Source organism: Engystomops pustulosus, chromosome 3 (genome assembly GCF_040894005.1).
Source record: "Engystomops pustulosus chromosome 3, aEngPut4.maternal, whole genome shotgun sequence".
Lineage (NCBI taxonomy): Eukaryota > Metazoa > Chordata > Amphibia > Anura > Leptodactylidae > Engystomops > Engystomops pustulosus.
In genome coordinates, this window is record NC_092413.1 from 234,220,831 (window position 1) to 234,231,883 (window position 11,053).

The following is an 11,053-nucleotide window of genomic DNA, read 5'->3' on the forward strand; positions in this document are numbered from 1 at the left end:
CGGTTCTCCCTGGGGCAACCCTTTGGGGTCTGGAGTATGAGTCCCTGTGTGGTAGACAGGGTGCCCGTGATGGTGACAGCCGTAGTAGCAGGGACCAGACGGAGGCAGAGGTTGTACAAAAGTAACTTACAGTTCTTTATTGGAACCAACAGGAAAAGTGGATAACTTGCCAAATGAATCTTGACAATGGTAGAATGCTGGGGATGCACTGGGATTGATCACCAGCCTGGATGCAAGGGCAGGCTGGGAGGTAGCTGTGTCCTAGTAGGATGCTTCAGCTTGTCCTGGGTTACTTCAGATACCACCCTGGAAGGTAGGATGATACCCCTTTCCTCTCACTAACTCATCAGAGCTGCTCAGCAGTGAGCTGAGCTCTCTTGCTCTACTTTGTCTCCCTACTCTGACTGACTGCTCTCTCCCGCTTGCTCTGTGTGGAGAGTTGGGTCTCCTTTTCAGACTAACTTGTCTCTAGAACTTTCCTGACCAGGGGTTTTATTACTTCCGCTGGTCAGGTGGTGGTTACTCTTCCAATGGCATCCCAGCTTACAATACAATATTAGAACAGATGTGATTGGCGGGTGGAAAGACATCACATTAAACAATTAACTCCTGCCTTACCAGGCAGGATCTACCGCTGCGGTCTTCCCCGTGTTGTGTAGTGACCTGCTGTGGGGTTGATCAGACTCCACACAGGTTGCGAGCTACATATTGGGACGTATTTGCAAAAACCGCTCTGCCTTGCATCGGCAGGGGTGTTGCATATACATTCCCTCTATAGGAGCGTTTGCCGCACTACACTTTGCATTGAATATTGGACATCACTATTATATCACTGCTATATGTATACACACACCCTGTATACAGACAGTCCCCTACTTAAGAACAAATGACCCCTAGTTACAAATGGACCTCTGGATGTTGGTAATTTCCTGCACTTGAGCCTTAGACTACAATAATCATCTATAACAATTTTCACAGGCGACTGCAATGAAGCTTTAGTCTTAATCCTGGTTCTTATGACAACCCAACATTTTTAAAATCCAATTGTCACCAAAAAAATTCTTTCTATAGTTACAATTACAAAATATACAGTTTCGACTTACATACAAACTCAACTTAAGAACAAACCTACAGCACCGATCCTGTAGGTAACCCGTATATAGATTGCAGATGAGGAATTGCTGGACGTCTGACGCTCGGTCCTTTATTCCATTCTGTGTTTAGTTATTGGTTCCCACTTGTCTATTTTTAGTACAAATTATTTATTCTTCGTCGTTTTACACCTTTCACCGATAACTTTTATGTTGGTCCCGTGTATAAGCTCCTTGAACTGTGCAGGTTATTGCTGTCACTATAAATGATGTCACCACCTATTTTACATATCAATCGTTATTGTTATTTGTCGTTTAGTTTTAGCGACAATTGTCTATTGGAAAGACGGAACGTTGTGCTATATTTTTATGCTGCCGCTCGTGGAACGCGATGTGTCACATGCTCAGATCACATGACCAGATGCCGCGTTCTCTCGCATTCGCCAAACAGAGGCAGATTTTTGCAAGTTTTAAAACCTACAAAGAGTGAATAGATCTATAAATGTGGATTGTAGGTTACACTTCTCCTGTGAGGGACAGAAGCTGAAGAAACATCCAGAAAATCCCAATTCATTTTAATGCATGACGTATGTCATAAAATGGAAAAACAGAAACCAATATTTTGTTCAGAGCTTTGTTTGCATGAAGGTCAACGATTTCCTTTAGTAATTTGTCCCACTGCTCCATACAGATCTTCTCCAGATCTTTCAGGTTTCCGTCCATTTCTGGGTAACGTTGAGTGCAAGTTCTCTCCCAGGTCAGTGACCGGGTCCTCCTGCGTGGTCCTGGGCTTCAGGTCAGTGACCGGGTCCTCCCGCGTGGTCCTGGGCTTCAGGTCAGTGACCGGGTCCTCCCGCGTGGTCCTGGGCTTCAGGTCAGTGACCGGGTCCTCCCGCGTGGTCCTGGGCTTCAGGTCAGTGACCGGGTCCTCCCGCGTGGTCCTGGGCTTCAGGTCAGTGACCGGGTCCTCCCGCGTGGTCCTGGGCTTCAGGTCAGTGACCGGGTCCTCCCGCGTGGTCCTGGGCTTCAGGTCAGTGACCGGGTCCTCCCGCGTGGTCCTGGGCTTCAGGTCAGTGACCGGGTCCTCCCGCGTGGTCCTGGGCTTCAGGTCAGTGACCGGGTCCTCCCGCGTGGTCCTGGGCTTCAGGTCAGTGACCGGGTCCTCCCGCGTGGTCCTGGGCTTCAGGTCAGTGACCGGGTCCTCCCGCGTGGTCCTGGGCTTCAGGTCAGTGACCGGGTCCTCCCGCGTGGTCCTGGGCTTCAGGTCAGTGACCGGGTCCTCCCGCGTGGTCCTGGGCTTCAGGTCAGTGACCGGGTCCTCCCGCGTGGTCCTGGGCTTCAGGTCAGTGACCGGGTCCTCCCGCGTGGTCCTGGGCTTCAGGTCAGTGACCGGGTCCTCCCGCGTGGTCCTGGGCTTCAGGTCAGTGACCGGGTCCTCCTGTGTAGTTCTGGGGGTCAGGTCAGTGACCGGGTCCTCCTGTGTAGTTCTGGGGGTCAGGTCAGTGACCGGGTCCTCCTGCGTAGTTCAGGGATTCTAATCAGTGACCGGGTCCTCCTGTGTAGTTCTGGGCGTCAGGTCAGTGACCGGGTCCTCCTGTGTAGTTCTGGGCTTCAGGTCAGTGACCGGGTCCTCCTGCGTGGTCCTGGGCTTCAGGTCAGTGACCGGGTCCTCCCGTGTAGTTCTGGGGGTCAGGTCAGTGACCGGGTCCTCCCGCGTGGTCCTGGGCTTCAGGTCAGTGACCGGGTCCTCCTGTGTAGTTCTGGGGGTCAGGTCAGTGACCGGGTCCTCCTGTGTAGTTCTGGGCTTCAGGTCAGTGACCGGGTCCTCCCGTGTAGTTCTGGGCTTCAGGTCAGTGACCGGGTCCTCCCGTGTAGTTCTGGGCTTCAGGTCAGTGACCGGGTCCTCCCGTGTAGTTCTGGGCTTCAGGTCAGTGACCGGGTCCTCCTGTGTAGTTCTGGGCTTCAGGTCAGTGACCGGGTCCTCCTGTGTAGTTCTGGGGTTCAGGTCAGTGACCGGGTCCTCCTGTGTAGTTCTGGGTGTCAGGTCAGTGACCGGGTCCTCCTGTGTAGTTCTGGGTGTCAGGTCAGTGACCGGGTCCTCCTGTGTAGCTCTGGGTGTCAGGTCAGTGACCGGGTCCTCCTGTGTAGTTCTGGGTGTCAGGTCAGTGACCGGGTCCTCCTGTGTAGTTCTGGGGGTCAGGTCAGTGACCGGGTCCTCCTGTGTAGTTCTGGGTGTCAGGTCAGTGACCGGGTCCTCCTGTGTAGTTCTGGGTGTCAGGTCAGTGACCGGGTCCTCCTGTGTAGCTCTGGGTGTCAGGTCAGTGACCGGGTCCTCCTGTGTAGTTCTGGGGGTCAGGTCAGTGACCGGGTCCTCCTGTGTAGTTCTGGGCTTCAGGTCAGTGACCAGGTCCTCCTGTGTAGTTCTGGGCTTCAGGTCAGTGACCGGGTCCTCCTGTGTAGTTCTGGGGGTCAGGTCAGTGACCGGGTCCTCCTGTGTAGTTCTGGGGGTCAGGTCAGTGACCGGGTCCTCCTGTGTAGTTCTGGGGGTCAGGTCAGTGACCGGGTCCTCCTGTGTAGTTCTGGGCTTCAGGTCAGTGACCGGGTCCTCCTGTGTAGTTCTGGGCTGCAGGTCAGTGACCGGGTCCTCCTGTGTAGTTCTGGGCTTCAGGTCAGTGACCGGGTCCTCCTGTGTAGTTCTGGGCTTCAGGTCAGTGACCGGGTCCTCCTGTGTAGTTCTGGGCTTCAGGTCAGTGACCGGGTCCTCCTGTGTAGTTCTGGGCTTCAGGCCATAGTGCAGAGGTTGGAGTGTGTGGACAGGTGGCTTTTATACAGGTAATGAGTGCAGAGTAGGAGGAGCTTCAGGTCTGAGAGAGACAGTTCTTGTGGGTTGGTGATCAAAGACTTTTTACACTTGAAGTGATAATGAAAGTTAGAGACCTCTCCAGTCTTATTTTCCATACTATACCCCCCTCCCTCCTGGAATAAAATACCCTCCAGCCTCACCCCATAGGACAGAATATCCTGACCCCCCCCCCCCCCCCGCTGTAGGTGGGAGGAGCTTGTGGGTGAATCGGCTGCACATTTCTGACACTTTTTGTAGTCTTTATACCTTTATATTTGCCGCAGGGATTATCGGATAATTTTGGCCCTAATCTATGCTGCGCCATCTGCAGAGGCGGGAAAGCTCTGAGGAAGGAGGGGCCTGAGGAGTGAGGGGGAGGGAGGTTTCAGGGGTGCACTTACTTTTTGATGTTTGAAATCACTGTGATGGTCATTTCTGTTTTAGTGACTTTTTGATGATTGATTCATGAGGAGAACATGTGACCGCGGCTTCGGGACGTTACATTGAGGAGGAGGGACCACAAATTGTTCTGCAATTTATAAGAAACGTCGTCTCCGTCTATGAACTCCTTAACGCGATCTGAGAATGGATTATTAAGGACGACCAGAAGGATGTGCGGATCCCCGAGGCTTTGGCCCCCGTCCGTCCGGTTTGTAGGCGACTTCCGGATTATATGAGTCTTTGTTTCCAGCGCTGGAGCGGAGTAACACAGAGGAGACGCTCAGTCCTCACTGAGGATTCACTCACCGGACCCTCATATAGAGAATCACATGGGGTGTAAGTACACAGGCGGCGGCCGCTGCTACTGGGTGTCCCGACCCCGGAAGTCTAATACTATTGGATGCCAGAACACAAAGGAATGTACACAAACAAAATGCCCCAGCGCCCCCTGAATACCCTCCCCGAAGTGGAGCTAGCGAGCCTCCCCCTCCAGCCCCTCCCCTGTGTATAATATCCTCCCCCCACCCCGGTGTATAATATCCTCCAGCCCCTCCCCGGTGTATAATATCCTCCAGCCCCTCCCCGGTGTATAATATCCTCCAGCTCCTCCCCGGTGTATAATATCCTCCAGCCCCTCCCCGGTGTATAATATCCTCCAGCCCCTCCCCGGTGTATAATATCCTCCAGCCCCTCCCCGGTGTATAATATCCTCCAGCCCCTCCCCGGTGTATAATATCCTCCAGCCCCTCCCCGGTGTATAATATCCTCCAGCCCCTCCCCGGTGTATAATATCCTCCCCCCTCCCCGGTGTATAATATCCTCCAGCCCCTCCCCGGTGTATAATATCCTCCCCCTCCAGCCCCTCCCCGGTGTATAATATCCTCCCCCTCCAGCCCCTCCCCGGTGTATAATATCCTCCCCCTCCAGCCCCTCCCCGGTGTATAATATCCTCCAGCCCCTCCCCGGTGTATAATATCCCCTCCCCCGGTGTCTTCTTACCTTATAGCGGGGTCACTGGGGGCAGGTGTGAGTGTGAGTGGCGCCGGCAGCAAGTGCTGTATATGTGTATATATATATCCTCTGATAATGGCTGATAACAGAGAGACAACAGCCCCGACCACCCACCAGGACCTGCACAGCAACAGCTGAAGGACCTGTGATGATGTCACCACCAAGTGACCAGTACAGGGGGCGGAGCTCAGCAGTGAGAGGAGAGGCTGAAGGACCTGTGATGATGTCACCAACATGTGACCAGTACATGGGGGCGGAGCTAAGCAGTGATAGGCGAGGCTGAAGGACCTGTGATGATGTCACCACCATGTGACCAGTACAGGGGGCGAAGCTCAGCAGTGAGGGGAGAGGCAGAAGGACCTGTGATGATGTCACCACCATGTGACCAGTACAGGGGGCGGAGCTCAGCAGTGACAGGAGAGGCTGAAGGACCTGTGATGATGTCACCACCTTGTGACCAGTACAGGGGGCGGAGCTCAGCAGTGAGAGGAGAGGCTGAAGGACCTGTGATGATGTCACCACCATGTGACCAGTACAAGGGGCGGAGCTCAGCAGTGACAGGAGAGAATAGAAGGATTTGGATCCCTGGATATAGATTGATCTATTATACAGGTAAAGCAATGACAGGAGCAACTGAAAAAGTAACAAAGGAATCACCGAGCAGCGGCCGCCAGCACCACGAATAATCACCGCCCAAGAAAGACGTGTATATATATATCTGCCTCAATACTGACGGGAAAACCCGCAATCCTCATCTACGGCACAAGGCAAACCGTAATATAGGACACAAGAAGAGAAGGAGAACCATAAAGCAAAGCTCCGCCGTGTGTTTTGTCAGTGTCCGTATCAAATAAAGAATCGAGAACAGTCAATGACTGACAAGTAACGAGGGGGTAGAGGGGGCCGTGACTACTGACCACCCCGCACCAGTCCATCAATGATCAATCCAAGCTCAATGTCTTCTACCAAACGTCCCAAACACTCGTATAATTTAGGAATTATCCACAATGAAGGTATTGGTGTGTCCACGACCCATTATCATTGAAACAATGCAGGTCACAACATCGGCCATGAGGGAGATGAGCAAATTATCCAAATAACAGGGAGGGGCTCCACGAAATCCGAAGAACAGGCAGAGCTGCACACTACCAGAGGAACAAACATAAGTGTCCCATAATAATACAAGCGGACTATAACAGTCCAAAAAACAAGTGAAAAACACATGAAACAAAGACAGGTGAGCGGCTCGGAGGTGGACGACCCACTGAACCACCGCCAGTTATGATGTTAAGGTAAACCTCGCTGATAGATCAAACCCTGTCATTTCTACTTGTCTTATTTTCCTAAAAGCATTGTAACAGAGACTTCATTATAAGATGGCGCCGGCATCGTGATCATAACCAAAACAATCAAAGCTAAAGAATTTCAGAAATGCATTATCCTGACATCAAGGAAGTTCTCCAATCAAGAGACCACACGAGCTGGGAATTCTCCGCCCCCTTCTACTTCTTCCTAATTTCTATATAGACTTGTGAAACCAAATAAAGCTTACGCAGTGCCAACCTGCCCGGGGCAAGAGCAAATGTTGTCTGAATTATTTCTTACGATGTGCACACATGCTTATTGATTAGAAACACGCAGCCAATGCACACTAAAAGGGGATGTCCTAAATCCTACGCCAACAATGACATAAGCCGACACCTGGGAGCGGAGTCTAAGTGGCACCCAGTATTCACCAGAGCCCGCAGCAAAGCGGGTTGTACTTGCTGCGGCAGGATACCACATATCGGGCCTGATACCAGGTTTCCTCAAATGCAAATGTTTCCCCAGAAGAAAACAAAGATAACGGTGACAAATCCTCGCTCTCAGGTCCCTTGCGCTAGAGAGATGCACAATTTAGTACATAAAGCTCCTCCTCAAAAAATATATACAATGTATCTCAGTTGTAGCATAAACCGCCCTCACCAAATGAAAAATATTAGAGACACTCATTTATGTCTGGATTATAGAATATGTCCCCCCTGTATACTGTACAGTGTCTAGCATGAAGTATTATAAATTATTTTAATAGCGATTTACATGTCACGGGCACCTCCGGGATCCATGTCATGGATAGCTGGCCCTGCTGCCCTGGCTCTGGACTTACCTCTCCATTCTCCTGCTCCCATCCGGACTAGGCCCCGCTCATCCCCGCTCCCTAGGGCGTGTGCGACAGTGCTCAGAGATTTAAAGGGCCAGCACACAGGTGATTGGCGCTTGCCACTTCCAGGTCTGTATTTAATCCAGTCGCTCCCATCATTCCCCACAGCCTTCCTGTGTCTCCTGCTTTCCAGTTCCTCCCCCTTTGTTCCCATGTATCCTGCGTGCCAGTTCCTCCTCCTGTGTTCCCTTGATCCTGCTCCTGCATTCCTGTTCCGTGTGCCAGCTCCTGTGTTCCTGACGTGAGTCCTAGTGTTCCTTCCTGTGCTGTTCTCCCGCTGTCACCCTGGGTACTGACTGTATGGCTACCATGGCTGCCACCGCGGGCTAGTCGCACCTGTGGAACGACCTGGTGGTACCCACTTAGACTCCAGTCCCAGGTGTCGCCTAGTACCATCTCCCTCGGTGGTCCAGTGGGTCCACAGACTCAAAACCCTGACAGTAAGATCCGGCCATGTACCCCACCAAGGAGCCACGTCAGATACTAGCTGGACTTTCCGGTATTGTCGCCCGGCAGTCTCAGCAGATTGTGTCGCAAGGAGAACTTCTAGGCCAAGTTGCTACCGCCCTTCAACAGCTGCTTGACTCTCGGCCTCAGCATCAGGCTCCTGTGACTTCTCCTGTGGCAGTTCCCATGACTGCCCCTGCGACTTCTCCTGTCATCCCGGCTTGTCCACCGGCACCAGAACCTAGACTAAGACTATCTATGCCTGATAAATACGATGGAGATCCAAACTGTGCAGAGGATTCACCACACGGTGCTTGCTGCATATAGAGTTAATGCCATCTCAGTTTGTCACAGAGTGCTCCAAGGTGGCATTCCTCCTCAGCCTCCTCTCCGGGAAGACCCTGGCCTGGGCTACTCCTGTGGGACAGGAACAATCCAGTTACGGCCACCCATACTACCTTCCTGGCTGAATTCCAGTCTGTGTTTGAGGAACCCGCACAAGCCTCCTCTGCAGAAACAGCGCTACTGAACCTACGCCAAGGAGACTCATCTGTGGGTGAATACGCTGTCAAGTTCCTCACCTTGGCGTCTGAGCCCTCCTGGAATGACGTAGCCTTATCTGGGACCTTTAAAAAAGGACTGTCTTCACGGGTTAAAGATGCATTGGCCCCCGTGAGCTGCCGGCTACTCTGAGTGGTCTTATCACCCTGGCCACTCGGATAGACGAGCGCTTCTTGGAATGAGCTAAAGAGTTGAATCACCTAGGGCTTCTGGGAGAAGTGTCCTTAGGTGTGAATTCAGCTTCTCCACGCCTGACTGTTCCAGTGCTCCTCAGTGTCGGTACTGGCTCTCCCATGCAGGTCTCAGCATTCCTAGACTCTGGTTCCGCAAGGAACTTTGTGGATGCTGCTCTGGTCTCCCAGCAACTCATTCCGGTGGTTCCCCTCAAGTCACCCCTAGTTATTTCTTCAGTAAGCGGACAGCTTCTTTCCGGTCTGGTACCACACGGAACCTGTTTTCAAGTTGGAGTCCTACACAAGAAAGACTGGCGTTCTATATCCTGCCAGCTCTTCTTCTGGGTCTTCCTTGGCGTCAACTCCATGCTGGTCCTCAATTGGAAGACTTTTGAGATCCTGCGTTGGAGCCCTGAATGCCAATCTCTTCTGTGTCTTGCAGCTTGTTACCGGGACAAGCGGAGACTTTGCCACCGCATTGTCCCTATGATTGCCCTGTGGATCTCCTTCTGGGTGCCACTCTTCCCAGAGGTCGGGTCTAGCCTACCATGTCAAAATACATCAAGGAGAACACGCAGAGAGGTTTCATACGCAAGTCCTCCTCACTGGCTGGTACAGGTTTCTTCTTTGTCACCCAGAAGGACGGCTCCTTACCTCTCTGTATAGACTATCATGGGGTGAACAAGATCACGGTTAAAAATCGCTACCCTCTGCCATTGATTACAGAACTCTTTGATCGCCTATGCGCGGTTCCAGGGTGTTCTCCAAGCTGGATCTCCGTGGTGCTCACAATCTTATCTGGATCTGCAAAGGTGACGAGTGGAAGATGGCATTTAATACCCATGACAGGCACCTTGAATACTTAGTGATGCCCTTTGGACTGTGTAATGCTCCTGCTGTCTTTCAGGAGTTTGTCATTGACATTTTCCGGGACCATCTCTATACGGGTGTCGTGATCTACCTAGATGACATCTGGGTGTACTCTCCGGACCTTGATTCCCACCAGACACATAAACATCAAGTTCTTGGTCGACTTTGTGCCATCTCTATGCCAAGCTGGGAAAATGCGTTTCACCAGCACAGCCTTCCATTCCTCGGTTACATAATTTCCGACAGAGACCTTGCAATACTGTCTGCAGTTCTTCAGTGGCAACGCCCAGAAGGCCTTTGAGCCGTACAGAAGCTCCTGGGTTTTGCAAACTATTACCGGCAGTTTATTCTGCATTTCTCCACTCTGGTGTCTCCCATCGTGGCACTCGCCAAGAAGGGTGCCAATCCACGTACCTGGTCTCCTACAGCTGAAGAGGCCTTCTCCAAGTTCAAGTCCGCTTTTGCCTCGGCTCCAGTACTAGGCCTGACATGAATTAACCCTTTCATCTTGAGGTAGATACGTTCTGGAGCAGTGCTCACCCAGAAAGGGCCCAAGGGCCGAACTTTCACTTGTGACTTCTTTTCCAAGAGCTTTTCTCCAGCTGAGAGAAATTTTTCGATTGGAGACAGAGATCTGTTGGCCATCAAGCTTCCTCTGGAAGAATGGCAGTATCTTCTGGAAGGAGCTCTCCATCCCATTAGTGTGTACACTGATCACAAGAACTTACTGTACCTCCAGAGAGCCCAGTGCCTGAATCCTAAGCAAGCCCGGTGGTCATTGTTTTTCTCCCGCTTCAACCTGCTGATCCATTTTCGCCCGGCTGACAAGAATGTCAAGGCTCATGCCCTTTCCCGTGCTTTGGATGGTTTAGTGTCCCAAATCGCTCTTTTACCAAGTCCCTCTGTGGCTGCTATCAAAAATAAAAAACTTTATACTTACCTAGAGATGAGTCCGATAAGGTGCATCGGACCCATCTCTTGTGCTCCCCGCACCTGCGTAGTTCTTCAGTGAAGCCAGAGCACTACACCGCTGGTTCATCACACAAGCGCCATAACTGTAGTACATCGGCTTCACTGCACATGGGGCACTTGAACAAGGGAAGTATAAATGTTTTTTATATATTAGCGCCCACTTAGGGACTTAATTTGGGACACTAGACCACTGGTCCGTTAGGACTAATGGGTGGTTTAGTGTCCAAAATTGCCCTGACAGGTCATCTTTAAGTTCATTGCCTACTAGAATCCATAATGCAGTCAATTATAGTCAGCAAAGCTCTTCTTATCCCTGTTCAATACAGAATAAACCTTATCATGATGTTTGCAGGGATCTGTCAGGCACCAGGGGTAGTGGACCCACAGAACCACCGCAGCTGATGGCATAATCTGACACCAGGGAGTGGAGTCAAAGTGGTACCGG

At 51.7% G+C, this 11,053-nt stretch overlaps 1 protein-coding gene across 3 annotated transcripts in view; it reads right to left on the reverse strand.

Annotated features, from left to right (window-relative positions):
* The window catches only part of LOC140122800 (uncharacterized), a 119,672-nt gene that overhangs the window by 81,248 nt on the left and 27,371 nt on the right, over positions 1 to 11,053 (reverse strand). For 2 of the 3 annotated variants that reach the window (XM_072144002.1, XM_072144000.1), the window contains exon 1: positions 5,374 to 5,511. The exons of the other annotated variant lie outside the window; for it this stretch is intronic. The gene's annotated coding sequence lies outside the window, so the exon portion shown is untranslated. Of the gene's footprint in view, positions 1 to 5,373; positions 5,512 to 11,053 lie in introns of those variants that run through there. 3 annotated transcript variants of the gene reach the window in all.